Source organism: Marmota monax, unplaced genomic scaffold (genome assembly GCF_021218885.2).
Source record: "Marmota monax isolate L192 unplaced genomic scaffold, Marmota_monax_Labrador192_F-V1.1 WCK01_AAM20220418_F8-fsc00037, whole genome shotgun sequence".
NCBI classification, from domain to species: Eukaryota; Metazoa; Chordata; class Mammalia; order Rodentia; family Sciuridae; genus Marmota; species Marmota monax.
Genome location: NW_026693245.1, coordinates 9,903,516 through 9,918,811, shown reverse-complemented (window position 1 = coordinate 9,918,811; position 15,296 = coordinate 9,903,516). Strand labels below are relative to the sequence as shown.

The 15,296-nt window shown below is 41.0% G+C and overlaps 1 long non-coding RNA gene across 2 annotated transcripts; it reads left to right on the top strand.

Moving 5' to 3' along the window:
• The first annotated feature begins 3,364 nt into the window (after nucleotides 1-3,364).
• On the top strand, nucleotides 3,365-14,747 carry LOC124100739 (uncharacterized). 2 transcript variants are annotated; one of them, XR_009227971.1, is made up of 3 exons: nucleotides 3,365-3,885; nucleotides 6,882-6,956; nucleotides 13,140-14,747. It is a non-coding gene; the product is annotated as an uncharacterized LOC124100739 (long non-coding RNA). The 2 variants fall into 2 exon arrangements; XR_006854395.1 differs by lacking the exon at nucleotides 13,140-14,747 and adding an exon at nucleotides 9,180-10,308.
• The last annotated feature ends 549 nt before the right edge of the window (nucleotides 14,748-15,296 follow it).

Genomic DNA, 15,296 nt, shown 5'->3' with positions numbered 1-15,296 from the left:
CAGCAAGGGCCATCTAAGTCCACCCACCTTGCCCATTCATCTGGTCCCACACTGGCCAGTACCCCACAGGAGAACTGGATGAAGCAGCAGCTACTTACTTCAAATTCTCCCTTCATTGCCCAACCCTTCTGAACTCTTTAAATACATTACTGAAAAAGTTGCCTTTTACAGATAAAAATTTGCCTTTATCAACTATTTTGATATACAGCTTTTCCATTTATTGAAGGTGTCTCTCAATTTGAGGATTGGTTTATCAGTTCTGGTTATGTGAAGATGTATTTGTTTGGGGGAAAGACTATGTTCTTTCACCAGGAAAGAGTTATCAGACAGCAGCTATGGCTACAGTTTAATTCATTTATTAGTTTAAAAGTAAATGTTTCTAAAAATAGATCTGGTAAAAAAATAGGATGAATCAGACCCAGTTTTCAGAAAAATTAATTTTAGATTAAAAAAAAAACCTTTCTCTTTTCTCACCTACAATCAGACCTTTATCAATTTCTTTCGCCTCCCCCCCCAAATTAAAAATCATCAATGTGTTAGCCTATTGTTATGGTTTAGATATGAGGCATCCCTCAAAAGCTCATGTTTGAGACAATTCAAGAAAGTTCAGAGTGAAATCATCGGGTTATGAGAACCTCAACCCACTCAGCATTAATCCTTCCCAGGGATTAACTGGGTGGTAACTGTAGGCAGATAGCAGTGGCTGGAGGAGGTGGGTCATTGGGGGTGTGCCTTTAGGATACAAATGTTGTCCCTGGAAAGTGGAGCTCTCTCTCTTTCTTTCTTTCTCTGTTTCTTAATGGCCATTACCTGACCTGCTTTCCTCCACCACAGTCATCTGCTATTTTGTTCTATCCTTGACCTGGAGTGAGTCCTACACCAAGAACTAGTGACATTGTAGTCCATATAAATGAAGGTTGATAATTCTTGGAGATGGAGGTTGAACTGGAGGCTGTTTCTATGCCTGATAGTCTTGCTACATAACCTTTCTCACTGAAATTCCCAGAAAAGGAAGGAGACATTTGTAAGATATAGATAGATGTTATGAGAACAAGCCACTTGGAGTCCAGGAAAAATCCTCCACTTGACCCTTGATCTTTTTTACTCAGAGATTGGCTTCCCAATTTGGACATCCCTGAGGCCCTTTGCTTCTTGTTTTTCCTAGGTATCTGATCCTTGGATATTTTGCAGCTCATTTTCACTTCTATTAGAGAAAAACAATAGGGTACTGTGCTAACCATATTAACCAAGTAAGCTCCACACTAAAGATGACCACTGGTGGGCATGGTGGTGCACACCTTTAATCCCAGCTACTTAAGAGGCTGAGACAGCAGGATGGTAAGCTCAAGACCAGCTTGGGCAAATTAGTGAGACCTTATCTCAAAATAAAATAAAAGGCTGGGGAAGTAGCTCAGTGGTAGAGCACTTGCTTAACATGATGCAAGGCCCTGTGTTCAATCCCTAGTACAAAAAAGGAGAAAAAGAAAGAAAGAAAAAAATGAAAACTAATAATCCCTAAAACTTGCCTCTATTTGCTAACTTATGAAGACTTGAAATGATAACAAGTTAATGCTGATGTCTTACTTTAAGATTTGGGATTGTATTAGGGATATCCAAAGAAACACAACTGATGGCAAATATAAAGATCGATAGAAAGAGGTTTATTATGCAAACTGGTTCCCACAATTAGGAAGGCTAAAGAGTTCCATGAGCTGCCATTGCAAACTGCAGAAGCAGTGAAGCCGGTGTGGTAGTTCCACCTCAAATTCAGAGGCCTGAGAAACGGGAGGGGGCATTTGTGTAAGTCCCAGTTTGAGTCAAAGGCCTAAGCATCAGAAGGCCAATGTCTGAAGGCAGGAGAGGACAGATGTTCCACTCAAGCAGAGAGAGTGAATTCTCTCCTTTTTTGTTCTCTTTGACCCTCAAGGGATTGGATGATGCCAGCCCATGTTGGTGAGAATGATCTTCTCTACCATGTCTACCAATTCAAATCTCTTCCACACACCCTCACAGACACGGCCGGAAGTAAGGCTTTGCCAACTCTCTGGGCATCCCTTAGCCAAGTCAAGTTAGCACATTAATAATAACCTGTACAGGGACTGTGTGTGAGTCTGGGGTCCAACTAACAACTGAGAACAGATGTTCTCGAAGGTGAGAGGGGAGAAGTTTGGGGCAGGGGTGTGGTATGTGCTGGTGGATGGTAAAGGGAAGAGAGGAGGCTCGAAGTGCTGCCTGTCCTTCTCCAAGCTGCTGCCATCACATTTAGCTTAGGAACCTTGAGAGTCCTCAGGAAAGAGCAGCCCCATGTTCTTAAAACATGGGGCAGTATGTTACCACGTTGGAAACAGGTTAAAAAGTAAGGGAGAAGTGAATGCCAGAAAATCTTGCCCTGCTGAAGAGGGCGGGGGCTGGAGGCTCAGGGACTCCTGGGGCTTGTTGTGAACATGGAGTTTGTCCAAGCTGATTAAGTGGAATTAACTCCACAGTCTGGGGTCTTACAACCTCCTGTTGCTCTCATCTCTCCAAACCCTTATTTTACCTCTTCAGAGCCTCCTGGTACCCTGAGGAATTTATTAATGAGGTCCAATTATGGAAAACTTCAGGGTTTTAATCAACTTTGGATGTGGGGACTAAGGGGTCCAGCTCACCCCCCCCACCCAAGAATACGTACAGTAAACAAGATTTAAGATGAACCGCACACTCCATTTCCCTGGGTCCCCCACCTGCAGCCCTCTCACCCTTTCCAACCATCTATAGCAACCCCACCTCCCCTTTCCCTCCACTTCACCCCCACCCTCCAGCTTTCACACAGAGCAATGGACTTCAGTTGCTCCCTATTTAAAAATCTGCATGACAAGCTGAGAACTGCACTCCAGTAGCCGCGGCTGGCTTCTGTCCATGCTCCCCTGACCCTCCCTCGTGGTTCTTACTTAGGTATTCTGGGGAGATTTTTCCTGGCCATTTCTACCCTCATCTACCGCAGCAAACAATCTTTGCTTCCTCCTCCAGAATATTTTTGAAGACAGATTAGAGGCTTGAAAAAATACTTGGAATAACTCTTTTTTTTTTTTTTTAAATTTTTTTTTTTAATGTTTTTTTTTTCTATATTTATTTTTTAGTTCTCGGTGAACACAACATCTTTGTTGGTATGTGGTGCTGAGGATCGAACCCGGGCCGCAGGCATGCCAGGAGAGCGCGCTACCGCTTGAGCCACATCCCCAGCCCATGGAATAACTCTTTAAACAGGTTTCCCAACACTGGTGGACAGAAACAAAGGCAGTGGGTGGGAGAATCAGTCCCAAATAGTGTTCTGTTTACCATCCCCTGTTGCCTCTGGCCCCATGCAGCTTGGGTTCTCCCTGCTTGTGGAAACTCTGCAAACTTCCGGGGCTGGGTCTCTGTGGAGCTCCTCACCCTGGGAGACAGGGGCCCCTCCACCAGCTGCTGTGGGAATGCCACATCTGGTATTCCTGCAGCCACTTCCTCTCCAGGGAGAAGGTTGGTCTCCACCCTGTGCGGTTGCATAAAATGATGCTGGGCTCCTGGGAGCAAGCGGCTGGGAGCTGCTAACATCCTCCAGGCTCCTGCAGGGCTGGAGGCTCTGCTCAGCTGATTAAACATTCCTCATCTAGGAAGACATTTAAAGGGACCATCATGTGGCATGGCCAGGCTTTCCGTAGCTGAACATTGTATTTCCTAAGGCGGAAAGCACAGTTTTTGTTTTTGTTTTAAATGCAGCTAAGTAGGCTGGAAATTGGCCTTCAAAGCTGGGAGCCTCAACCTGCCTTGTGGAAGAAGCCCACCCTGTCCACTCTAGGTATAAGGGTCCCCTTGAGTGAGCCAGGATTCTTTTAAGTTGCAAGTGACTGAGAAGACACTCTGTAGGTGAGAGAAATTTGGTATTTTTTTGTTCTGTTTTGTTTTGTTTTGCTCCTGGAATTAGGGTGGGAAATATAGGTAGGACCCAGGGATCAGGGGAAACCTATGATGTATTGTATTTGGATCATGTTGATTCTTGAAAGCCACTTGTCCAGGTTTTCAGTGACTTTGTGAGTCGGTTGTTAAACACAACCATTACTAAAAATTAAATTATAAGATCATGATTAAAAATTATATTAGATGCAAAGGTAATAAATTCTAAAATCTTATCATTTCCTCATGACTTTACTGCATTTTTCTCTCTCCTACATGTGTGAATCTTTATATCTGTGGTGTCTGTAGGGTGAAAACACAATATGATTTGCTCATCTCTCCCCAACACCAATGATGTCATTTTGGAAGTTTGACGTTGGTCAAGGCAGAAGCATTCACACTGTAGAGATTGACAAATGCTACAAATCAGGACTTGATCTTTTGTTGATTCCCTAGAGTCTAGACTTAAGAAAGCGATGAAAAAATGTTGACAATGCAAATTAAACTTGAAAATGTGTATACATCTATACTTGTTACTTTGTGAATAATATCCAAAAATTGAGAAAAATGTCTGTTTTTTTAAAACTATTAACTGATTTACCAAAGAAGTCAGTTATACCATTAAAAAATGAGTAAAATTCTACCAATGTCTTTGCTGATTCCCTTTCATCTTACATAAAGAAAATTGCTAACCAATTAGGGAAATGCAAATTAAAACTATACTCAGATTCCATCTCACTCTAGTCAGAATGGCAATTATAAATAATACAAGTAACAATAAATGTTGGTGAGGATGTGGGGGAAAAGGTACTCTCATACATTCATTATTGGTGGGACTGCAAATTGGTGCAACTGTTACTGCTGTTGACCGGTGACGAGTCCTTGCTTCCCCAATGTTGAAGAATAACCAGAGAAGCACGCCTAGGCAAGGTCAGAGTAGAAATTAGAAGTTTATTAAAGGACAGCAGAAAAGACTTCTCCCAGAGGAAGAAGGGGACCCAAGAGGTGGAATCCATGGAAGTGCGGTTGTCTCTCCATTTTATAGTTTTGGGTGATGGAATGTAGGTGGGAAGGCCCGAGGGGTGGGACAAAGGTGGGCCAAAGAAGTAATCTGGGCACTTCCAAGTCAGCATCTTCAAGTTTGCTTGAAGATGACTACCTAACTTTAAATCTGGCTTCACAACCACTCTGGAAAGCAGTGTGGAGATTCCTCAGAAAACTTGGAATGGAACCACCATTTGACCCAGCTATCCCACTCCTTGGTCTACACCCAAAGGACTTAAAATCAGCATACTACAGTAATGCAGCCACATCAATAGCAGCTCAATTTACAATAGTCAAGCTATAGAACCGACCTAGGTGCCCTACAACAGATGAGTAGATAAAGAAACTGTGGTATATATACACAATGGAATATTACTCAGCCATAAAGAAGAATGAAATTATGGCATTTGCTGGTAAATGTCTGGAACTAGAAACTATCATGCTAAGTGAAATAATCCAGTCCCCCTAAACCAAAGGCCAAATGTTCTCTCTGATATGTGGATGCTAACCCACAATAAGGGAGGATGAGGAGGAGAATAATAGAAGTTCATTGGATTAGACAAAGGGGAACAAAGGGAAGAGGGGGAGGGAAATAGGAAGGTCAATAGAATTAATCAGACATAACTTTCCTATCCTTGAATAAATGACCAGGGTAATTCCACATCATGTAATACTACAAGAATAAGATCCTAATTAGAATAAATTATACTCCATGTATGTATAATATGCCAAAATACATTCTACTGTCATATATATCTAAAAAGAACAAATAAAATTAAAAAAATTTTTTTTTTTAAATTGCTGACCAACATTCATGTCAGAACTATACTTGGACTAGGTGTGGTGGTGTACTCCTGTAATCTCAGCAGCTCAAGAGGCTAAGGCAGAAGGATTGCAAAGTTCGAGGCCACCCTGAGCCACTTAATAAGGCCCTGTCTCAAAATAAAAAGGCTGGGGATGTGGTTCAGTGGTTAAATGGCCCTGGTTTTGATCTCTGGTACCAAACATGCAAATAAACAAAAAGGAACTACACTTGGAGAGTTGGTTGTTAAACATTTACCAGCAAACCACTGAATGGAACCATAGTCACTGAAGTCACAGGTGCTTTTTTTTAAAAAAAAAAAAATCTCTTTTTCTATTTATTTCTCCATACTGACTTTATTTCCTCAGACTAGCATCTGACAAGAGGCTGGAGGTATGTCTTCTGGAAGCTTCAAAGTTCACATTTCTCAGTTTCATTTCACTAGAGGGTAAGAAGGAAGGAGCATTCTCCCCTTAGTTCCATTTGAAGATACCATGGAAGAACTGATTGGTTTGATTTGTATCACATGAGCAGGAATGCAGTGTGACTGGCCCAACAGAAGCACACAATGGGAGTGTGATGTGTGTGTGTATCTGAGTGTGTGTGTGTGTGTGTGTGATATTGAAGACCCGATCCTCAAAAGAAGAAGGGTTCGTGTTGACAAATATAAATAAATAAATAAATAAATAAATAAATAAATAAATAAATAAATGAAACAATAGACATTCTTCTTTTCCTCGTGCGAGTTTAGGCAAGTTACTTTATCTTTCTGATTCTCAGCAAAATTGAGAAAATTTGATTGTTTCATGGGGTTCTTGTGAGGATTAAGTAAAATAATGTGTATGTAGCATTTTGCATATGGCAAATATTTAAGTTATAGTTGTTGTTATAACGCTAAGTTCACATCATTTTTCCTAGATTGTAAACTCTGATAGACCAGATGTCTCGCCAATCTTTTATGCCACTTTTTTTTTTTTTAGTATCCTAAGAAGCATTTTTCTTATATGGCAGACACATACATGAGTATTTTTAGAAAATTATAATAAATATTTACAGCAATATCATCTCCACTTAGGCTCTAATGTAAACCAACTATGCTTATTCCCTACTTATCATTTATTAGATAATGGAAACCACATCCTTGGTCTCACAAGTCATCAAGAAGTTCTAATGGGTTACGTGCTTCTTTAAGCAACAAGTAAGTACACATGGCTGGGAAACCCGATTTTGCCTTCCCGTCTACAGGAAGACCAAACAACAAAAAGAATTCTCTGCGATCTTTGATCTAGGACACATTTGCAAATAGCCACTTGCGTGCAACATATATTGTTAGTTTATTATTAGGAATTTTATTGTTTTATACTGCCTTTGTTGAGTAGAGGGAAAGATAATCATTAGGTATTGGCTGTTGTTTTATATTTGTGTTCAACAGGGGGCTGGAAGTCACTGGACTGAGACTCCAAGTCTTGGGAAGTAGGGTGAGCTGTTATCTTTAGTTAATTCTATCCAGGTTCCTTAAATTCTTGATATGGTTTAGATATGAGGTGTCCCCCCAAAGCTCAAGTGTGAGACAATGCAAGAGGGTTTAGAGGTGAGGTGACTGGGTTTATGAGAACCGTGACTTAATCAGTGAATTTATCCACTGATAGGGATTAACTGGGTGATAACTGTAAGCAGGTAGGGGGTGGCTAGACGAGGTGGGTCACTGGGGTCTTGCCTTTGGAGTATATATTTTGTCCCTGGTGAGTGGAGTTTCTCTCCCTCTTTGCTTCCTGGTGCCATGTCCCCAGCTGCTTTCCTCGACCACACACTTCTGCCATGATGTTCTGCCTCATCTCGGTCCTGAGGAATTGAGTCAGCTATCTATGAACTGAGACCTCTGAAACCATGAGCCTCCAAATAAACATTTCCTCCTCTAATTGTGTTTTTATCAGATCTTTTTGGTCACAGAGGCAAAAACAAAAACAAAAACAAAATCTGACCTTAACAGCTCTGGAGGAAGACCTAAGACTCTATGTCCTGGGAACCAGAGTGAACTATTAAATCTGGTTAGTTTTGTCTGAGTCCCTTAAGCTCAGAAAAAAGCATCCTGGACTTGCTTTGCCTGTTTTTACTTCCATTCTTTAGAAACAAAAGTATCATTCTTTGCTTCCAGACCCTTCTATCTTCTTTCTTGCCAAATCAGGACAGGTCCCACTCCCAATTTTTAGAACTCATTTTTATCATTTTTTTTTTTTCTGAATGATCCAAGACAGCTCTAATTAGTTTTACTAGCTTTCACTCCAGTCCTAGCCTTGGGACTAGGGGGACCCACTTATGTTTGTGGGCAGTTAAGATTTTGGTTTGTTTCCGTTTCTGCCATCAAAAGCAATTCATTATAGAAGCATAGCAGGCCTGGTCCTACAGGGCCCTGCTTGCTCAGTAAGGCATTCATGCTCAATGACTCCATCTGGGTCAGATCTTTCTTCCAAGGGCAGTTAACTGGGCAGCTGACAATGACAAGCTGAAGCACCCCCCCACAACAGGTCGTCTCAGGGTGAGAATCCTGTGCTTCTGCTACACCAGTTGTGATTGTCCTTTCTTGTGTCTTCTATGTTGGGATGGAGTCAAAGCCCTTTTGGTTTTGTCCAAAGATGTTCATGTCAACAATAGTTATTCTTAAAATGCTCTTTAGTATATATGCAAAACCTCCATATTCTGTTACAGTGAGCAATTAGAACATCATTTTTCCCTCTTGCTAAATTTTATACCTCGAATTCTGCTGAAGTGATTTAATTTTCTCCAAACCACCCTCTCATGTGCTTCCCTGATAACTTTCTTTCCTAGGGTGACAAAGCTAGTTGTGGATTTGCCTATAAAGATTTTTAGTTCCAGGAATAGAGGATAACTTACCTGTGTTTTGCTCTATGGCTGTTTGGAGCAACTACTTCTCTAGTTCTACTTACAAAATGGTGTGCTAGGCCAAAGGCAGATCAATGTGGTGAAATAGAAAGACCAGCCATAGAAATAATGGAAGCTACCATATACTGAGCATGTACTATGGCTCTGTGACTTCTATTGCACTAGGGACTTAAGATATGTTGTTTAGCCCTCAGAACATCCTTATATTATTGGTGGCATTTTCCCCATTTTATTGATGAGGAAACTGAATCCCAGAAAGGCTAAATAAATGGCTCAAGCTTACACAGACAGTAAATGGCAGAGCCAGGATTTGAACTTGGCCCCTTTCAGGCTCAGCCCAGTCCTCTCTTCACTATACCACATTGTTTTTCTAGTTGCGGGGAGAGAGATTTGGGGGATTACCTTGAGGCCTTTCGAATTACACTAAGCCAGTTTCTGTCTGTCTCCAAGGAGTTTGGTGTGTGGTATTCTCCTTTGGTTCATGGTCTTATCATCACTGTTTTGCACTGATTCTCCACAGGGTTGACTCTTTTTCCCAACCTGGGTCATGAACAGAGTGTTTGTGAAGTTCTTGTTCAGAATCCTGATTACAGATGAAAACCAACATGGACCAGCTTAAGAAAAGATGCTCCTTGGAATAAATGGGTGCTCCTGTGGACTGGCAGAGCTGACTGGGTCAGGGGGCACATCCTACACAAGTCCAAACCAGGACTAAGAAACAGGTCACTGATCCCATGACTCTGCCCTCACCCCTTTCACCCAAACTATTTAAAGAGGAGCATAAAAAAGGAAGACTTTAGGCAAAACCAAGACAAACAGAAACACAATGTAATTCAAGAACACATTCCAAATACCTGCTCTTTAAACCTTTCCTTTTACACCTTAAGTTAATTCCACTTTACTCCAGGTATGTGTGAAGTAGTTCTCATTATGTTTTAGACATCTGGAGTTTCCTAAAACTCCCTGTTCATCTTCTCTTCTGAGCAACTTGTATTTACCACCTTTTCTTTCAACCTGTTAGGTATTTCCCTGCCTACTTGAGTTCATAACCAATTTTGTGTTTTCTCATTTAAATTTCAGTTTAATGTGATAACACAGTATGTTACTCTGGTCTCACTTGAAAAGTTAAATTGCTACATGTTTGTTTTGTGGCTGTGCTGTCACAGCACAGCTTTCTGCTCTGGGGGAGAAGGGAATAGGTTCTGACAGGTCCCACTCTCAACTAACTTATCATCTGATCAAATAAAATGTGATTGTTTCAAAATTGGTCTTGGGTCAAATAGAAATGTTTCCCACAATGATTTCGGGCATCACTTTTCAAATGCTTTTTTAAGACTTAGAGCCTGTTGTAATTAGGAATTTTCAGAAGATTCGGTCCAGTAAAATCTCCCCTAGTGTCTCCCAGACTGGTTTCCTCCTTCTCTGAATGTTTTTTATGGCAGGTAGCACACAATTTATTTGTTGCCGGATTGTTTGTAGTGTGTTGCTCTTTTCTGCATCCAATTGAAGCGTGACCGTGGGAGGCAAGGGCAGTGATGGTGACTTTCCTGTCCTTCATATCTGCTCGAGTGCCAGACAAAGAGTTGACACAAAGCTTTGCCTTCGAGGCTTACAGGTTGAAGGCTGTAAGAAATCTTTATCTCTCTAATGTCTACACATTTCTGGCCTGCTGCTTTTCATCTGCCCACAATGGAGAAAACTTGTTAGAACTGTGGACCAAGTAGGAGTAACTTAGCTTTGAGTCACATCCTGCAAGATCTCTTATCCCTGAAATTCACAGCCACTAGACATAAGTGTTTGACATTTTAATATCTATTTTGCTTACTTGGAAGCTTCTCTTCTCCAATCTTGTTCTTACCTTTTAGTTATTACAATGTTTTGAACCAGCCAAGGTCATTAGACAATTAAGTCCTGAGTAAATACCATATCACTATCATGGCCCTCTAAGCAAATTCACAAATGTATTTTTATTATCAAATCCAGAAAATGGGGACTCCTTGATGGGTGACTTGGCTAGATTTTTGGTAGAGGAATGAAAAATCTAGTAAAATTGTGACACTTAAAATCCAAAGTATACTATTTTGTCTTTAAATAGTTGAAAGGAGTAAAAGATTACTTTCTAAAAAATAATTCACACAAATCCATAAACTATAATTCATACATTAGAGTATATATAAGATAATTTTATAGATCAAATCTTTTTAACAAATCCCTATAATGAATAATTTATTATCTGGTATTTAACAAAGTGATTTAATCCATAACAATATTCTTCTTTGGTAATAAATATAGAACTTGGGGAGATTTAGCAAATCAACCCAGGTTATTGAAGAAAGAGGATTATAATTGTGCTTAAATAAATGTTTTACATCCAGAGATTCACATTTATTTGGGACAAAATTGGAGCTATTCTTATGGAAAACCTAAGTTGGCTTGGGTAGCATGAGCATTGGAGATAGAATTCTTCTAAAGAAGACAACTCCACTAATATTTATTGAATGTCTACTATGGGCAGTATTCCCAAGTAGAACTTTGCTGAGAGCCATAGCCGAGTCGGAATGATGCATGGCATTTTTGCCAGAATGGAGTGGTTGAGAGGTGACGCCACAAGCTATTGATGATAATGGTTATGTTAAGCTGTGTATTCAATTGTATATTAGACCCCTGCTGTCCGCCTCAGCCTGCTACTTTGGAGTTCTCACAGGAATCCCTGGAGAGTTCCCATTGGTTGGGGAAGTGCTGGAGGAGGGATTTCGGGAGGAGGGATTTCCAGTTGGTGTGTGGTGTATGTCCGGGGAGAAGGCCGAGTGCGAGGAGTTCGCGGGGGTGTGGAGAATAAAGGAGTTCCTGTTTTGAACCTACAAGGCTGTGTGGCGGCTCAGTTATTTTGTGCCCCTCCAGACTGTGGCAGAACTTCAACCAGATACAATACAGGTTAGTTCCAAAGATCCAGTGAAATTAAGGATGTAAATACCCTAAAGCAAGTATTTATTGGCTGCTTAATGTGTGTGGATAACCATAGTATTATTTTACATTCTTGATCGTAGAGGAGCAAATTAAAGCTCAGAAAGTTTGGATAATTTGTTTAAACATCAGAGCCAGGTTATATAGTCAGTCTAATTCAAAGGGCTGAGCTTCCTTTTATATGACTGCCTCCCATGTGGCTGCAACTCGAATTTCCTGCCCTGATAGAATCCCTTCTGCTTTTCATTGGGCTGGGGGTGGGGCAACAACCTGGGGAAGGGGTGCCACCCACAACTACGTGGGTCAGAGACAGAAAGGCTCCAACTTCAGCAATGGCCAAGGTGCCTTAAGGATGGGTATTCTAGCTCCCTGACTTACAGGAATTTTGAGAGAATTAGCACTGGTATTAACAAGAAGCGCTTTGAGCATTTCAGATGAAAGGCTTTAGGTGAGTATAAAGTGTGGCTATTAGACACTGGCATGGAATTTTATATGAAGGAGAGTGCTTACTAATTATAAGACAGCTACTCATTTGTAGATTTATTTTCTAGCTTAATCTCTCATTGGCACTATATTACAAGGACTAGAAAAGTGCCCAGAGGTTTATGACCAAAACTCAAAAGCTAAGTTTGCATGTCTTAGATAGGACTATCTGCTTAAAACAATAAAAAATAATAATAGTAATTACAATAAATCCTGTTTACACCTTGCCTTTGCTTGAATGTCTTCAGAGTCTCTGCAAAACAACCCTCAGTATCTCCACTGGTTGGTCAATAACTTATGTGAGCATCTAAGAACATTTTAGCAATACTAGAACTAACAGGAATGAATTAGGCATTGTCTGTATTTGGAACTTACCTGTTGAGGAGAAGAAGAAAAGAAAGCTAATTGCTTTTTTCCTATAGCCTGGATGGCCACCAATCTTCAAACTCCTTTTATATTCTTAGCCAATCCTGAATCAATCCTGAAGGTAATTATAAAAAGTCCCCCCCCCCCAAGTTAATGCTTGTCTTTGTCTATTGTTTATTTTTAAATTGCCTAGGCAGTGGCTCAGAAAGGAATGCAATTCCCATAAAATATTTTCCCACATTAAACAATTAAAAATTATTTTGGTGGGAAAAAAAGAGAAAGCAAGAGAAAGAACTTGGAGTTTTGGAAAAACCTTTTATAGACATCTGATTGGTATTTTTCTTTTGTGGCTATAAATAGAAGCCAATTTAAGGTTAAAATACCATGGCCAAAGAGTAGATGGGAGCCACTAAGCAAGCGTGGACAGGAATCAGGCAGGTCATGAGGTGCACAGGTTTTTTTCACATCATCTCATGCAATTCTCACTTAAATGATTTTAAAATGCAGCCAGTGGGCTCCTGGTCATTCCCAGACTCCTCGTGCTGAGCTAATTGAGGTAACGATAGCTGCTGTAATATACTCACCCCTACGTGTACATGGCTTGAACACAAAAGAATTATTTTGTTCTGAATGTGGATGTGCTGATTGATAGGGTTCTGTCTTCCAGGGGTGACCTTTGAACCTAAGGTCTTTTTGACTTGTTGCTCCATCATCTTCAACATTTGGCTTCCAAAGTTACAGAGGGCATGAGAACCCACCTCGGAACAGGAAGAGTCTGGAGAAAGACAGCTGGAAGTTCACTTGGGCCTGCTCTGGAAATGACCATCTCCTAACATTCTGTTCACATTGCTTTGGCTGCAACTCTGTCTTGGGGCCACATCTTACTTCAAGGGAGCCTAAGACATGCAGTTGGCTGTGTGTCCAGGAAGAAGAAAAGGGATTGTTGTCTCAGCAGACAGCCTAGCTCGGGCACTTTCCCCAGCTTTGGTTTCTGTGGTTTCTTTTCCTTTCATTGGTTCTTCAGGAATGCCTTGCCCATCCTCCTATGTAATCTCAGCAGAGCGTAGACTCTCCTTGGAGAGACTTTGTCCCACATTTTTTTTTTTTTGTACCAGGGATTAAACCCAGGGTTGCTTAACCACTGAGCCACATCCCCAGTCCTTTTCATTTTTATTATTTTGAGACAGGGTCTTGCTAAGTTGCTCAGGGCCTTGCTAAATTGGCTGGCTTTGAACTTGTAATCCTCCTGCATCAGCCTCCTGAGTTGCTGGGATTACAGGTGTGTACCACTATGCCCAACTGCTACCTCTTTGTGTCTCCTGCTCCAGGTTCATTTTCTGTGGCAAAGCTTTCTCTGTCCTTTGAAACCTGCTTTGATGGGATCCTGATTTCTTCTTTTCAAGCTTCTCTCGTTACATAGATCTTGTATCTCCAGCAGAACAACCAACCTCCCTCTCCTCACTTCAGCCTGTCAGTGCTCAACTCTCCTCCTTCCTCTTTCCCCTGTCACCTGCCTCTAAGCAAGAAGCTCTGGGTCTGACCTTAACACTCTGTGTATTTTATGCTTCATTCATACCCAATTGAGTTGCTTCTTTCCCCCCATCTCCCAGTGCCTTTCTCAAACTCTGGTTATCTCCTCATTCAGACTTTGGGTTCCCCAGGGTTCTAAACAGACTCTTAATTCTACAGACAGAATATAAGCTTCTGCTAATCAACCCCCAAACCCCATACAGATGACTCCCTCCAGCTCTCCATCTTCACCCACCATGTAGGGAATGGTTTGCATAAACCTTTTTGAATTGACAGAGCAATTTTGGACATTATCATATTAATCCCCTAAATGATCAGAAAGAGGCATCATTAATGCCGTTTTGCCCATCAGAAAATAGATCCAGGGAGCTAAGTGACTTTCCCAAGGCCTCAGAGTATATATAGAATAAAGAGTTCAGCTCAGAGTCTATCACTCTATTGAGTTTGTTAGAACTCTCAATGTTTTCTCCCCAACCACATGTTGCAAGTGTTTTTTTTTTTTCTTGCTGTGTCCTTTTCCCCATTGCTCAAGTCTCTTACCTCTTCTGCTGTCTCTGATCAAAAACATAGAACTCCTTCATGCCCTGCCTTTATATATAAAACTCAAGACTGCAGATCGGAATGGAATGCCCCAGAAGGAGCCTGTATAGTACTGCTGGAAGTCTGAAATGATGGAAGAAGTTATGGGCTGGGGAAATTTTTTAAATTTCTTACTCTACGACAGAAAAGGTGATATATGTGCATTATGAGGGTCTGTGGAAAGCAAATAAACAAATAAATAACCCTTTACACACCCAGCTTTGGTTTCTGTGGTTTCTTTTCCTTTCATTGGTTCTTCAGGAACCAATGAATTTTTGAGTCTCAGCTAGGCAAAATTTGGTGTCCAGAGTTGTGAACCATGCAAAAAAATAAATGAGAGTCCCTTATCTAAGGAGCCTTGGAGCAGCAGGAGAGATAAGACCAGGATTCAGATGATGATGATGGATTGTGGAGAATGATGTTGAGAATAGGAAGCACAAAGTTTCCCTATTGCCTCAGATAATTGCTAACAAAAGCCTATCCTTTAGGAGAGGCTGGAGGTGGGGTGCCATTCATTGATAACCTAAGCAACTACTACAGGCAGGCTGCTGGATATACCTCAAAGAATACCATATGTGCAATCCTTTGTCTTTAGGGAACCTATTGCCTAGCAAGGGAGAAAGCCACTGCACTGATGATACACAAATGATTATTTAATAATGGTAGGGATGAGTACTCTGAAGGGAAAGTACCAACCGTGTGGGAGTTTATATTA